We start from the raw sequence: 16,854 nt of genomic DNA, 5'->3' as shown, positions 1-16,854 counted from the left end.
CAGGCAAATGTGGGGTACAGTGAAGGGGACAGAATGTTGCATGTGAAGGAACAAGTAGGTCGGTTTACCAGGAACAGAAAGTGCAGGAAGGAAAATAATGTATGATACGGATAGGCATTCGATTGAAGACAAATTGGGAAATCTTTTAAATAAGAAACAAGAGTTTGTATTTCATCTTAGAAGTAAATAGGAACCATTGGAGCTTATGTAGCAAGAGAAATCAGACTGAGAAAATTATTTTGGCAGCTGTGTAGATGATAGATTAGAGAGGGGTAAGGGGAAATAAGAAGACAACTTAGGAAAATATTGTCTGGGGGAGAGAGTATAAATGAGAGGAGTGGGTATGATGTGAGTAGAGAGAAGGGGGACAATGAGAGACTGTAAGTCTATATGTTCTGACATTTGTGTAACCATAGCAAGTTACTTAATCCTCCTTGAACCTATTTTCTCCCCTGTAGAATGGGTTATAACTCATACAGTCTACATTACAGGGTTCTGAGGAGGAATGTACTTTGTAAACCTCAAAAGTGCTATGTAAATATGAATATTTGGCATTTATCAACTAGTAGGGGACCATGTGGTTTAGTGGATAGAGTATTCCTCTGGGGGATAGGAAGACCAAAATTAATATTCTGCTTCAGAGACTAGTTCTGTGGAATTGGTCAAGTCATTTAACCTTTTGCAGCCTCAATTTTCCCATTTGTAAAATGGAGATAACCTTTCAGTTTGTGTTGTTGAGGATCAAATGGGATTATGGTAAGTAGTGGTGGTTGTCCTTAGTTCTCAAAGAGAACCAAAATGACAGCACTATGTTAGTCAAGTTACAGTGTGTCCCACTGTGGCTGATCAGACCAATATGAGCTCACAATGTTCTATCACAGGTCAGGCATAAGCCAGCCTTGTGAACAATTGGGGTGGATTCTATAAATTTGTGCATCTCAGGTTTCTTTTGAGCTACTCCAATTCTGCTTTGCTCATAGAGCATAGCACCTTCTCTGATGAGGGCACACCATGCTGGGCGGTCTTGTGCCAGTGTCTCCCATGTTATGCAGTTGATTCCAGAGTTCTTCAGAGAGACCTTGAGAGTGTCCTTGTATCTCTTTTTCTGACTACCATGTGAGCTCTTGCCTTGTGTTAGTTCTTTATAAAATAGTCTTTAGGCAAGTTAGTCATTCGAATAATGTAGCCAAGCCCATTGGAGTTGTGCTCTCTATAGTAGACTTTGAATGTTTGACAGTTTTGTTTGAGAAAGGACCTTTTTTTTTTTTAAGTGAGGCAATTGGGGTTAAGTGACTTGCCCAGAGTCACACAGCTAGTAAGTGTTAAGTGTCTGAGGCCGGATTTGAACTCAGGTACTCCTGACTCCAGGGCCGGTGCTCTATCCACTGCACCACCTAGCTGCCCCGACCTTATTTTTTTTTTTAAATAAAAGTATTTTAATTATTTTCCAGTTATATGTAGAGATAGTTTTCAACATTTGTTTATATAAGATTTCCAATTTCAAATTTTTCTCCCTCCCCCCTCCCTTAGACAGTTAGGTAATTTGGTATAGGTTATATATACACACAATAACATCAAACACATTTCTGCATTAGTCATGTTATATGAGAAGAATCAGAGTAAAAAGGAAAAACCTCAAAAAAGAAAAACAACAGCACCAAAACCAAAAATAATATGATCCAATCAACATCCATATTCCACAGTTCCTTTTTTTGTTTGTTTTTTTGGGGGATTTGGAGAGCTTTTTCCATCATGAGTCCTTTGGACTTTTCTTGTACCGTTGTATTGGTGAGAAGAATCTAGTCTATCACAGTTGATCAACACATAATGTTGATGATACTGTGTACAGTGTTCTTCTGGTTCTACTCATCTCACTCATCATCTTAGTACCTTTCTGATCACCCAGGGCATAGAATGTTCCTAAGGATTCTACAACTTGAAAATCAGTGCTCTAAAACATGGGAAGATTTGTACAAACTCATACAGAATGAAATAAGCAAAACCAGGGAAACGATATACACACCACCATGTTAAATGAATACCAAAGGGGAAGGAAACAAGCATTTATTAAATGCCTAATATATGCCAGGCAGTGTGCTAATTAGGTTTTTGGTTTGTTTGTGGTTTTTTTTTTTGGCGGGGCAGTGAGGGTTAAGTGCCCAGGGTCACACAGCTATAGTGTCAAGTGTCTGAGGCCGGATTTGAACTCAGGTCCTCCTGAATCCAGGGCCAGTGCTTTATCCACTGTGCCACCTAGCTGCCCTAATTAAGCTTTACAAATAACTCATTTGATCCTCAGAACAATCCAGGGAAGTAGATGCTATTATTATCTCCATTTTACAGTTGAGGAAACTGAGGCAGGAGTGATAAATAACTTGACTAGAGTCAATAGCTGGAAGTATCTGCAGCTAGATTTCAACTGAGGTCTTCTTGACTCTAGGTCCAGCCAGCCATCTAACCAAAGAGCCAGCTAGCAGCTTCTGTGTAAATTAAAAGATCACTAAGAGGAAACTGAACTTGAGTAATGGTCCTGGAGAACAGAAATTGAAGCTCCCTCCTTCCTTTCAGCAGAAAGGGAGATGAATTGGAAGATCACAATATGTATGCTGTATACAATCAAAGTTGAGGTCACTGTTGAGTGTTCTTTCTTAGCTTTTTCTTTTTTGTAGGATAGAGTTGGAAGTAAGGGGGAGAATATTTTTTAAATGGTTGATGAAAAAATAAGATAGGTCAAAATTAATTCTAAAAAAGTAATGCTAATGTAAATTATATATTTGAACAGAAATCAGCTGTTTGCATCATTTGGCCATAAGGAGATACTTTTATTTTTAGCTTATTTTTTATAAAGAAGATAACTGAGACGCAGAGAAGTTAAGTGACTGCTGCCCTTAGTTCTACTGCTAGTCATTATTTAAATGCAAATCTCTTCAAGGCCAGTGCTCTTTCCACACTAAAAAGCAACCATGTGATGAGTTGTGATCTCCTTGATTCCCAATTCCTATGCGTTCAGTTCAGCAAGTACTTATTCCTTGTTTGCTACATAAAAGAGACTATCAGCTCTTGCATTAAAAGGACCAAACAAGCTAGTTCACAACCCTCCAAAGGAATTTAGAGTTCCAGTGAACTTCTGGGTCTCAGTTTCCTAATCTGTAAAATGAAGGAATTTGACTCATCTAGGGCCTCTTTTTTTGTTCTAAGTTTTAGATATATAATCTAAGCCAGCTCTTTAGGTACTGTTGATCTATAAGCAGGATTTTGAGAAGAGATTCATTTTGAACTAAGGTAAAATTTCAAGTAACTTTTATGTTTTTCAAGTTCTTGGTAAATATAAATCTTAAATTCTAGTGTTTCATATAATATTTATCCACTGTGCTGTGAATTGTTTGAAATATTGGTTGAGATGAGAAATGTGTAGGTAAATTTTTGGATTATAAAGTTAGTGCTGTCAGTTGCTGCTTCAGAGATTATAGCATGCATATTTGTTTGGAGAGTAAAAATGCAAGGTATGTAACAGGAGTCTGTTAATTAAAGTTTTGTTCTATGAACATAACATTCAACAAGAACTTTATTAGTCTACTTTGCCTGACATTGTTCTGGACACTGGGGATACTCCTCTACTCATCACATTTTAAACGAGTGCCTTGTTCAGGATTAGGTTTCCCCCCTCCTATTTGTATTTCTTTTATGGTCTTTCATAGTGCTTTTCTCATACTTTTGGCATTTATCACATTTGTATCATAGATTTTTGTAAACCTGTCATCTACTAAATGGTAAGCTTCCCTTTGGGGGGGGGGGGGACAGGGCAGTGAGGGTTAAGTGACTTGCCCAGGGTCACACAGCTAGTAAGTGTCAAGTGTCTGAGCTTGGATTTGAACTAGGGTCATCCTGAATCCAGGGCCAGTGCTCCTAGCTGCCCCCATGGCAAGTTTCTTAAGAACAGGAGCTATAGGGAATGGTTTAGAAGCTGTAGAGAATGTTAAATCATTAATTCATTGTTTTAAAATTTTTTATTTTAAATACTCTTGAATATACATGGAAGAGTGGAAGGAATGAGTAAATGCATAAATGAACCTGCAGGGGCAGCTAGGTGGTGCAGTGGATAAAGTACAGGCCCTGGATTTAGGAGGACCAGAGTTCAAAGCCTGCCTCAGACACTTGACACTTGCTGTATGACCCTGGGCAAATCACTTAACCCTCATTTAACCTGTAAATCTTTATTAAGTAGACCTTCCATTTAATTTTTTTTCCTGACCTTCCTTTATCAGAATTAACATTTAGGGACCTGGGGGCTTTCATATCAGTTGCAATCCTCTGTATTAGCAAACAGTGTCATGAATTGGTTTCATCTGGTTGCCTTGTGTGTGTGTGTGTGTGTGTGTGTGTGTGGCAATTGGGGTTAAGTGATTTACCCAGGGTCACACAGCTAGTAAGTGTTAAGTGTCTGAGGCCGGATTTGAACTCAGGTACTCCTGACTCCAGGGCCAGTGCTCTATCCACTGTGCCACCTAGCTGCCCCTAATCTGGTTGCCATTTTAGGGATGATTTTTAAACTGAGCTAAATTGAGCCTCCCTAAATCCTAGATAATCTTGTCCAACCCTGTATTGTCAAGTTGAAGGACTGACTGTGAGAGAGGTTAAATGATTAAGAGCCTTCTTGTCTGAGCAATATCTGCTGAAACTTGCATTTCTTGCATAATATCCAGGAACTTAAAAGTTCTAAGAAACGTCAAATAATGATGGGGCACCTGTCCTATTTTATGAGAGAAATCAACAAGTAGATCCACAGAATCACAGAACAGGAAAGACCCAGTGTAGTGAGGGACTTGGAAGAGCTCTGCAGTTTATACTTTTTTTTTTTTTTCAGTGAGGCAATTGGGGTTAAGTGGTTTGCCCAGGGTCACACAGCTAGTTAAGTGTTAAGTGTCTGAGGCCGGATTTGAACTCAGGTACTCCTGACTCCAGGGCCGGTGCTCTATCCACTGTGCCACCTAGCTGCCCCTGCAGTTTATACTTAAACCAAAATCCTTTCTATAGAAATAGCAACTAAAAAGTGCTTTTAAGTTTTGCTTTATTTCATGTGATACTCAAAGAACCCTATAAAGTAGATGCTGGGTTTTGTTGTTTTTTTTTTTTTTTTGGTGGGGGTGAGGCAATTGGGGTTAAGTGACTTGCCCAGGGTCACACAGCTAGTAAGTGTTAAGTGTCTGAGGTCAGATTTGAACTCAGGTCCTCCTGACTCCAGGGCCAGTGCTCTATCCACTGCACCACCTAGCTGCCCCTAGTAGATGCTGTTTTTATCCCCATTTTGCAGATGGAGTCACTGAAGCTGAGAGATTCCATCATGTGCCAGTGTCACATACAGGATTAGAACCAGGGTCTTCAGGACTCCACACCTAACTGCCCATGTGAAGAATGGGGTGTAAAGAGGAAAGACTTGAGACAGGGAGCAGCAGGCTATTTCAGTAGTTCAGGGGAAGAGTTATGAAGGACTGAATGAACTAAGAGGTGTTGGGTGGGTGGGTTGGAGCTATTATGAGGATAGAAATTATAAGATTTGTCAGCTTACTGAATGTCTAAGATTGAGATTTTGAGAAGACTTTCTAAGGTTGTAAAACTGAGGGAATGGAAGGATGAGAGGCTTTTGCTGAGGAAATATTTAGTTTTCTTTTAGGTTAGTTTGAGATGCCTACAAGATATAGAGTTTAAAATGGCCAATACTCAATTGATGATGTGAGACTAGAACCCTGGAGAGACTAGGGCTAGATATAAAGATCTGGGAGTCATCTGAATGGAGATGAAAAACCCATGGGAGCTGGGGTGTCAGGTGAAAACAAAAACAAAAGTAGGAACAGTATGCTTCAATCTGTATTCAGAATCCACAGTTCTTTTTTTTCTGAATGTGGAGAGTACTCCATGAGTTCTTTGGAATTGTCTTGAATCATTTTACTGCTGAGAAGAGCTACATCTATCACATTTGACCATCACACAATGTTGCTATTACTATGTTCAGTTGTTCTCCTGGTTCTGCTCACTTCACTCAGAATCAGTCCACTTAAGTCTTTCCAGGTTTCTCTGAAATTTGCCTGCTCATCATTTCTTACAGCACAATAGTATTCCATTTCCTTCATATACCATAACATGTTCGGCCATTCCCCAGTCGATGGGCATTTCCTCCATTTCCAATTCTTTGCCACCACAAAGAGAGGTGCTATAAATATTTTTGTAAATGTGGGTCCTTTTTCTTTTTTTTTTTTAAATCTCTTTGGGATACAGACCCAGTAGTGGTGTTACTGAGTCAAAGGGTATACACAGTCCCATAGTCCTTTGGGCATAGTTCCAAATTGCTCTCCAGAATGGTGACCAATCAACTTTATAAAAATTTTGATAACTATTTCACTATAATTGATTTCCTTTTTAATCCAATTTATTTTCTACTTTATGCATTTAAAAACTTTACTTTAAGAAGGGTTCATAGGCTTCAAGAGATTGCCAAAAAGTTCTGTAACACAAAAGGAGGTTTAAGAAACCTGTGCACTAGATGATCTCCAAAGTTACTTCAGAGTCTAAATCCTCTGACCCTTTTTAGCCTTAAGTATGAATTTTTATTTCATTGTTTTTTATATCCTCATTTCTAAATATCTCTTCCCCCTTCCCTACCCAGTGAGTGATTCCCTAGAAACAAAAAAGATTTAAAAGGCAATTCAGCAAAACCAATTAACAGACAATGGCTGACAGTATGAAAATGTGTGTGTGTGTATGTATGTATATTGGGGGGGGGCAATGAAGGTTAAGTGACTTTCCCAGGGTCACACAGCTAGTGTCAAGCATCGGAGGTCGGATTTGAACTCAGGTCTTCCTGAATCCAGGGCAGGTGCTTTATCTACTTTGCCACCTAGCTGCCCCTGAATATATTTTTTGAAGTAAGTAAAGTTGAAGTAGGGGGTGGATTTAATTGATCAAATTGGTCATGAGGGGTCCCAAAGAATTACAAGACTCAGTGACTTAGTTTCCCAAGTTTTATTAGAATACTGTGAGGCCACAAGGAGAATCGCCCAAGGAGAGAGGTGTCTTGAATAGGGAGAGGAAAATAGTTATATTTATAGTGAGAAAAAGTAAGTTATCTCCTCATTATCTTAATCTCCTCCTTTTGGGAGGTTCATGGGAAGTCTTACCCTAATTTGGACTTCCTGGGGTCCTAAGACATCCTCCGAGATGGGTACCTTTTTCCTTGGAGGTGTGTTTTTGGGGTTTATGTGTCATAAGGTGAACCTAAGGACACATTTGGTCCTTTCTGCACATGTTCCTAAAGATATGCTTAAACTTGTTAGACCTAGAGGGTCTCTGTGTTTTTGATACCTCTTTACTTAAGATTTGGTTTCTAAGTGTCCTGCCATCTAGGAATAGTAATGACTCTTAACGGTTAATGGTCCCTAGTAACTGTCTCTGTTCATGGTGAGGGTTGATAGGGACAAACCCTCTTGGTTACTCTGAGAACACAAACCTTAGTTTCTCTGTTATCCCTTTTAGGTTACTATTTTTTTTTAATTAATAAAGTATTTTATTTTTTTCCCATTACATGTAAACATAGTTCTCAACTTTTGTTTATACAAGCTTTCCAATTTCAGATTTTTCTCCCTCCTTCCCCCCTCCCCTAGACAGCAGGTAATCTGATATAGGATATATATATATATATATACACACACATACACACACACACACATAATAACATTAAACATATTTCTGCATTAGTCATGTTATAAGAGAAAAATCAGAGCAATGATGAAAAACCTCAAAACAGAAAAAACAATAGCACCAAAAACAAAAGAAATAGTATGGTTCATTCAGCATCTATATTCCACAGTTCTTTTTTTTTTTTCCCCTGGATTTGGAGATCCTCTTCTATCATGAGTTCCCTGGAACTCTTCTGTACCATTGCATTGGTGAGAAGAATCTAGTCCATCACAGTAGATCAACACTCAATGTTGATGATACTGTGTACAATGTTGTTCTGGTTCTGCTCGTCTCACTCATCATCAGCCCACACAAGACCCTCCAGGTTTCTCTGAACTCTCATCGTTTCTTACAGCACAATAGTATTCCATTGTATTCATATACCACAACTTGTGCAGCCATTCCCCAATTGATGGGCAGCCCCTCAACTTCCAATTCCTTGCCACCACATAAAGAGCAGCTATAAATACTTTTTGTACATGTGGGTCCCTTTCCCCTTTCCATGATTTCTTTGGGAAAAAGACCCAAAAGTGGTATTGCTGGGTCAAAGATTATGGACAGCTTTATCCTTTTAGGTACTATTAATAAGGACACAAGGTCTTGCAGGTCTTAGCAAGCCTTCAAAGGTGGAACCTTATGTCTTGTTGTCTGAGGTCTAATTTAGCCTATAGTTTAGAAAGGCTCATTACAGTGTTGGCCACAGACAGACAGTGATTTTTACCTCAGCACCTTACAGGCTGTAAGGTGATGAAGTGCAGTGTCTGGCAGGTAACAACAATCTGAAAAGGCTCTCTGAAAGACTTGTACAAGGACTAGCCAAGTGAAATTCTGAGGCTCATATGGCCAAAAATTACTCCTATTCAGTATTCCCTATACCAAAAGTTGCTATAGTGAAATCAAGGAGGAAGGAAATACTGAACTGCCCTTGAGTGCTTTGGTTCTGCTATTGAGCAGCAGTTTCCCTTTTAGCCCTTGTCCTAGTTTCTTCCCCCACTCCCCATTTCAGGTGAAAAGTCTACCTAGGCACTACTTATCAAAACAAAATGTTACAAAGAAATAGCCAGGCATTGTAGAGGCTGCAATCTGGTAGAGGGAGGGGTATATTCACTGGCATCATTATAGAATCCCTGAAGGCCTTGAGTAATAAGTATTGTAACACATAAATTTATATATTTTTGTATTTAAGAAGTTCAAGTTTTGTTCTTATGACTTGTTACCTTTATTATAGATAAATCCTGTATTTAAAAATTAGGCAAGTTCATAATTGCCACTGAGGAAAGTATGAGTGATATAATAACTCCATGGATAATATAAATAAATTCTTTGATAGTGACTTGCTTGTTTGCATATACCTTCATCAGCTACCAGTTTGATTTGCATTTATGAATTTTTCAAAAGTCAGGGTGTTGGGGAGTTTTGAGGGAATGTGTGTAGAGAAAATTATCATTCTAGGGTATTAAATGAATCTGGAAAGATGTTTTTCTGAAGTTCTCAAGCTATTTTAAAAATGTATTTACCTGAACAGTCAGTTAAAAGGCTGCTTTGGGGGGAGGGAGGAGGCCAATTCTTAACTGCATAATTTTTGTTGGCAAATTGGATTTTAGAGCACCTATTCTCATTTCCCCACCCATCTTTCCTGATAGTTTTTACAACTGCTGGTGAAGTCTTGTCTTCTGTAGTTATTAAATATCTAGATTTTTATTGTGGGAATTAAAAAATTATGAACTAGAAAACCAACAAAAATGAATATTTCCATATATATATAGAAGACCAGAAAATAAAAATTATTTAAGAAAACAGCTATATATAGTTTGTTCCTCTTAATAACATTAAATTTACCACTTAAATTACCCTGCCTGTGGTGGGAACATGGTATGGTGTATATGGTGCTAACCTCAGTCAGGAAGGCCTGAATTGAAATTTTGACCCAGATAGTTTTTAGCCATGTGATATACTCATCACTTAACAATGCCTTCAAGAGGTTGGACTTGATAGTCTTAAGGTCTCTTCTAGCTCTAAATCTGTGATCGTACCTCTAAATTAACGATCCTATTTGTCCCCTTCTTGCCCTCATTTGTAGTTCTCTTGTCATTGGAGGCTCTTCTTTTTATTTCCATTCACCACTGTCAGTACTACCTAATTATCTCCTTCAAATAAGAGGCTACCTCATAACAAAATATAGTGTGAGAAAATAGTTAATAATGAATTTGTTGGGGGGGGGCCCCAGAGATCAGTTTCTCAGCCTCTTCCTTTCCCCCTCCCCCCCTTGCCAAGTCCAGTTCTGCTTAATCTGGGATCTACCCAAGGGAGCAAACGGAATGGAGATAGATTATTTTGTCTAGGTCTGGGAAGGATTGATGGGATTAAATCACACCTAGATAATGGATTTTGCCTTGAGCAATTTCTGTGAGGATTTTTTGCATTTTTTCCCCTGAGTTCATCTGTAGAGTTCATTTTAATGTAGAACATCTTCAAATCATGGTCAACCAGTGGAACTGAATGATGCTAACAAATTAGCTTTGAACAATGTATGGCCCACCTCTATCAAAAGAGGAACCCTTGGAAGACACCATTAGAGGTTTTTTTGGGTTTTAGAAGTCTTCTGGGTCTTCTAGGTTTTCTTGACACCACAGGCTGTCTCCCAGGGAGACAGCATGGGTCTTTTGGGGCTTTTCTCCTGATCCCACTAACTGGCATGCTGAAGTCAGACCATGAGAAGTTAGGAAGACACATGGTCAATCCTTTACTGGTATAATATTAATAAAATAATAATATACTTATCCAAAACTAGCACAGTAGTTATAGCAATAGTAATTTTTTTAATAGTAGTTTTTAAAAACAATAGTTAAGCAAAACAGATCTGTGTTCTAATGGTACATGTCTCATTCTGTATCTGTATCCCTCTCACCTTTCCATCAAAATCTGGGAGGAATACTTCATCAGTCTTCTGGAGTCATTATATTGTTCTTGCATTTATCAGAGATTTAAATCTTTTGAAATTGTTTTCCTTTATAATATCGAGGTTATTGTATAAAATAATGCTCCTTGTTCCAGTCCCTTCACACTGAATTGGTTCATTCAGATCTTCCCAAGTTTCTTTGAATCCATTGCTTGTCTTATTTCTTTTTTTTCTTTTTTGCACGACGTTGAGGGTTAAGTGACTTGCCCCAGGGTCACACAGCTAGTGTCAAGTGGCTGAGGCTGGATTTGAACTTGTCTCCTCCTGAATCAAGGCCAGTGCTTTATCCACTGTGCCACCTAGCTGCCCCCCTCTTGACTTATTTCTTGCAGTGCAATTAATATATTCATATACCATAATTTGTTAAACCTTTCCCCAATTGATGGGCACTTAATTTAGTTTTTTTTTCCTTTTTCTTTTTTTTCTTTTTTTTGGTGAGGCAATTGGGATTAAATGACTTGCCCAGGGTAACACAACTAGTAAGTGTCAAGTGTCTGAGGTCCTCCTGACTCCAGGGCTGATGCTCTGCCCCATGGCACTTAACTTTGTTTCCAGTTCTTTACTCCAACAAAAAGTGCTTTATAAATATTTTTGTATATCCTGGTCCTTCCCCCTGTCTTTGTTCTATATCAGAGGTTCTTGACCTGAATTTCATGAGCTTACTTTTTTTTTCTTTAAGTGAGGCAATTGGGGTTAAGTGACTTGCCCAGGGTCACACAGCTACTAAGTGTTAAGTGTCTGAAGCTGGATTTGAACTCAGGTCCTCCTGACTCTAGGGCTGGTGCTCTATCCACTGCGCCACCTAGCTGCCCCTCATGAGCTTACTTTTTAAAAGTCATTTAATAATTATTTCAATATCATTAGTTTCCTTTGTAATCTTTTGGATTTTTTAATTTAAAAAATATTACTCAGAAGGAATTCATAGGCCTCACCAGACTGCCAAGAGCATTCAGTGACACAATAATGATCTACATGTATCTTATCATAATTATAATTTTAGGAAGCAGTCCTTTGGTAGTATAGTATAACACTGAATCTATAAATTAATTTTGGTAGTGTTATCCTATTTATATTAGCATGGCCCACTTATTTCTGTAAAGATTATAATAGTATATTCATATATTTCTTTTTGTTCTTAGTAATTAGATTCCCAGATAGTTTATATATTCTGCAGTAATTTTGAATGAAATGTCTTTCTGTTGGGTACAGAAAGGCTTTTGATTTTTTTGGCATCATTTTATATTCTTTATTGAAGTGAATTATTTCTATTTTGAATCGAATCTCAAATGTTTTCTAAGGAAACCACCATCTGCAAAATGTGATGATTTTTCTTTTCCTATGTTTATTGTCTTTTTTCTTTTCTTTCTGCTATGACTAGTATTTCTATATCATAAGGTAACATTGAACAGACAGTCTTGTTTACCCCCTGATCTTATTAGAAAGGCCTGTGGTGTTTCTCTGTTTATAGATAATGCTTATTCTTGGTTTTCTGTAGATATTGTTTATATTTAAGGAAGGATCCATTTGCATTGAGGGGGGCAGGGCTTTGGAGGTTAAGTGACTTGCCCAGGGTCACACAGCTAGTAAGTGGCAAGTGTCTGAGGGGGGGATTTGAACTCAGGTCCTCCTGAATCCAGGGCAGGTGCTTTATCCACTGCTCCACCTAGCTGCCCCTGTGTTTTGTTTTGTTTTGTTTTTTTAAACATGAAATGGGGTTTTATTTTGTCAAGCTTTATGCATTGTTACAATCATGGTTTTTCCCTTTGCTTTTCTTATACATGTGATTTATTTTACCTCATTGCACCAACCCTAATTTTCTGGTAACAATGCTACATAATGTGTAAAATTTTTAATATAGCCTCTGTTAAAGAACCCACAACCTTGTTGCTAATATTTTATTAAACATTTTTGCATTGATATTCATTATCACACCAACTTCCACCTACAGAAAGCCTCACTAAAGCAATGGAAGCAGCATGGGGGAGAAATTGGAGGTCTAATGTGCTAGGCAAGTCAGGTTACCACCACCACCATGTTAGCCACCATCTGACCTTTATGTGGACAGTCTGGGACAGTTTGTCCAATAGCCAGGAGAATAGTACTGTTCCTCAAACCACCAGATCTGCTTCCAGCACAGCCCCCACAGCCATCTTTGAGAGGAGAGGTCATCGTGAAGGAGTCCATCTTCATCACCAGTAACAACTGCTCACCAGCTACCACTAACAGGCAACATCCCTGAGACCATCAGTCCTGCTTCTCTCCCAGTCCTCACAGCCATCTCTACCAACTCCCATCCACAGAGCAGGCATGTCAGACTGACCAAAGCATCAAGGCACCTTGAAGGGGAGAGAAAGAAAGCAGCATGTGCAAGACGAATCACACTACCACCATCTCCCTTCAGATCATGATACTGAACCCAGGAGCCTTGGGTATAGCAATGCTTTCAGCCCATGCCTTCAGCTATTACATCATCTGGGAAGCAGCCCCTATTAGTTGCAGCCTGGCAACTGCTTCTGTAGGCTCTATAGCCACAGCTACTGAAGATCCAGAATAGAAAGTTTTTGCCACCAAAATCCTTGGTATTATGAAATGATTCCGAATCAGAAACTGAAATTATATTAAAGAAAAGGCATTGCCATCTGCTTTGCTTCTGCACCCCAGTGACTGTGGAACCTTTCCATCTATTTTGTAGCCAAAACTTTGCATGTGTGTTCCTTCATGAGAATTTTTTTAGCTCCTTGAGAGTGGGAACTGTTTGATTTTTGTCTCTGTATTCCAACCCCTTAGCATAGTGTGACACATAGTACCTAGTAGGTACTTAGTATAGCAGTAGTGCAGCTAGGTGGTACAGTGGATAGAGCACTGGGCCTGGAGTCAGGAAGACTCTGTTTACCTCAGATACTACCTTTGTGACACTGGGCAAGTAGATTCACTCTGTTTGCCTCACTTTCCTCATTTGTAAAGTGAACTGAAGAAGGAAATGGCAAACCACTCTACTTTGCCATCTACTATCTCTGCCAAGAAAACCCCCAAAAGAGGTCACAAAGAGCTGGATACCAGTGAAACAACTGAACAAGTGGTGGTGGTGGTGGTAGTTGGAGTAGTAGTAAACAAGCATTTATATAGTGTTTTAGGACTTTTTTTAAGGTTTTACTAATGTGCTTTTTTACATTATAGACTTTTACAAATTACAGTCTTCCAGAGATTTTTTGAAACAATGCAAAATAAAACAATTAAGAAAAACTAATAGTGACCTTATCTAGTAGTGCATGAAATATTCCACATCTGTAATACCTCTCCAAATTTTTATTCTTCCTAATCAGTTGTCCCTCTCTGTCTTTGTTTCTGATTTTAACAGAAATCTATTTTTTCTTCCTACCCCATGAGAAAAAGTGAGAAGAAATGTCAAGCAAAACCAATTCACTGTTTACCTACACACACACTCTCTCTCTCTCTCCCCCCCCCCCCCCCCCAATAAATCTGTTACCTCTTTGGAGGTACATAATGCTCATCATCATTGATCTTTTGAAATCTTGGATGGTCATTATATTGATGATAGTACATACAACTTTTCAACAACTTTCTTTGTGTTTACATTGTTATTGTATAAATTGTTCTCGTGGTTCTGCTCATTTCATTTTATAAAAGGCCTCAAAATTGTTTTTATGGTATTGATGTTAAATATAAGTTCAATTTCTTCATTTCTTACAGTAGAATAATATTTTATCACATTCATATAATACAACTTGTTCAGCAAGTCCACAATTCATGGGCTTCCTTATAGTTTTCAGTTTAGGACCTTTTCCTATTTTTTAAAAATCAATTTGGGGTAAAGACCTTGCAGTGGTATATAGCTGGATATACTGTGCTTGCATGAAAACTTTTTCAGTATAATTTCAAATTCTTTTCCAAAATGATTGAACCCTTTCATAGGTCCACCAACTGTAAATATTCCTATTTTCCCACAACCCCTCCAATATTTATCATTTTTCTTTTTTTGTCATCCTTTGCCAATCTGAAGGGTGTGTGAGGTAGAGTATCAGAATTGCCTTAATTTACTTTTCTTTATTTAATGGTGATTTGGAACATTTATTCATATGACTGTAGATAAACCTGAGTTTCTTTCCTTAGACCATTTATCAACTGGAGAATGACTTTTTTTTTCCATAAGTTTCCATAAGTTCTCTTTTTTTTTTTAGGGCAGTGAGGGTTAAGTGACTTGCCCAGGGTCACACAGCTAGTGTCAAGTGTCTTGAGGCCAGATTTGAACTCAGATACTCCTGATTCCAGGGCCAGTACTCTATCCACTGTGCCACCTAGCTGCCCCTCAGATTGGTTCTTAGAAATAAGACATGAGAGAAATTTTTTGCCGGGGGGGGGGGAGGGAGCACCCCCATTTACTCTTTCCTTTGACAGGCAATGGGGGTTAAGTGACCTGCCCAGGGTCACACAGCTAGTAAGTGTCAAGTGTCTGAGGCCGGGTTCGGGTTTGAACTCAGGTACTCCTGAATCCAGGGCTGGTGCCTTAACCACTGCGCCATCTAGCTGCCCCTACTGTTTCCTTTTTATTAACTTTATTGGATTTGTTTGTGCAAATTTTTTAAATCATATGTAGTTGAAATTATCCATTTTGTCTTCAGAGATCTTTTCTTTTTTTCCACTTAGTCATGAACTTTTTTTCTTGTTCACTGGTCTCAAATTTGTTCATGATATCACTCTTAATATCTAGGTCACATGTCCATTCAAGGAACAATTCCAATACTAGACAAGCTTTTTGCAAAAATAGCAAAAGAAGAGATCTTGCCAAATTCCTTCTTTGATACATATCTTTTTTTTTTTTTGGTGAGGCAGTTGGGGTTAAGTGACTTACCCAGGGTCACACAGCTAGTAAATGTCAAGTGTCTGAGGAGGGATTTGAACTCAGGTCCTCCTGACTCCAGAGCCAGTGATCTATCTACTGTGCCACCTAGCTGCCACGACACATATCTTTTTTTTCTTGATACCCCTAAAATGAATTAATTTTAATAATAAACATTTTTATTTAAAGTTTCAATTTCCAGATTTTATCCCACACTCTCTGAGGTGTGGTGAGCAATTGGATAGAGGTTTTACACATTCAGTTATGTAAAACCACCGTATTAGTCAATTTGTACAAGAAAACTTCCATAAAAGAAAAAAAGTAAAAGAAAGCAAAAATTGGCATGCTTCAGTCTATGTTCAATCAATATCAGCTCTTTATAGGTGGATAGTATGCTTCATCATTAGTCTTTTGGGATTGTCCTGGATCATTGAATTGCTGAGAATAGTTAAAAGTCTTTTAAAAGATTTATCTAAAAGATTGATCAAATACTAGAGCACTAGACATAATTGCTTCTAAAGGCTGTGTAGCTAATATTTTCCACGGACAGATCTCTCTTTTTGACCAGGACCTAATTGTTTTGAGAAGTAATTTGTAATATAGTTTGAGATCTAGCACTGCTAGGCCTCCTTTGTTTCTACTTTTCATTATTCCCTTTGAGATTCTTAGTCATTTTTGCTTTCATATGAATTCTTCTAGTTCTATAACATAATTGGTTGGTAGTTTAAATGGTATGGCATTAAGTAACCAAATTTAGTATTATCATTTTTATATTGCTTCCTCCTACCCATAAGGACTTAACATTTTTCTAATTACTTAGGTCTATATTTCTGTAAAGAGTGGTTTGTAGTTTATATTTATATAGTTTTGTATATCTTGGCATGTAGTCTTTCAAGTATTTTATACATTTTGTAGTTATTTTAAATGGAATTTCTCTTTCTGTCTTTGTCCTGAGTTTAAGGCTAACCATTTATGTGGATTGCAGCTACTGGGATATTTGACAAAATCTAATGGGAAAAATGGGCAGCAATTTGGAAGAAACTAGATTCAGACTCACACCTCACACTTTGTACCAATATAAGCTTTTTAAGATTTGCAAAGTGCTTAGCATTTCATTTACTCCTCACACAACTTGGTGAGGTATACTTTGATTGTCCGAATTTTACAAACGAGGAAACTGATGCTAAGAGAGATTAAGAGATTTGCCCAGTGTTACACACCAGTAGTGTCTGAGGCAGGATTTCAATTCTGGTCTTCCTGACTCCAAGTCCTGCAGTTACTATCTATAACCATGCACTAATCACTT

General features: G+C 38.1%; 1 protein-coding gene across 5 annotated transcripts in view; it reads left to right on the top strand.

The window, feature by feature from the left end:
- The window catches only part of MTDH (metadherin), a 62,576-nt gene that overhangs the window by 4,189 nt on the left and 41,533 nt on the right, over window positions 1–16,854 (top strand). The gene's annotated exons all lie outside the window — the stretch shown is intronic.

This window comes from Dromiciops gliroides, chromosome 1, assembly GCF_019393635.1.
Source record: "Dromiciops gliroides isolate mDroGli1 chromosome 1, mDroGli1.pri, whole genome shotgun sequence".
Lineage (NCBI taxonomy): Eukaryota > Metazoa > Chordata > Mammalia > Microbiotheria > Microbiotheriidae > Dromiciops > Dromiciops gliroides.
This window is presented reverse-complemented; position numbering and strand designations above follow the sequence as displayed.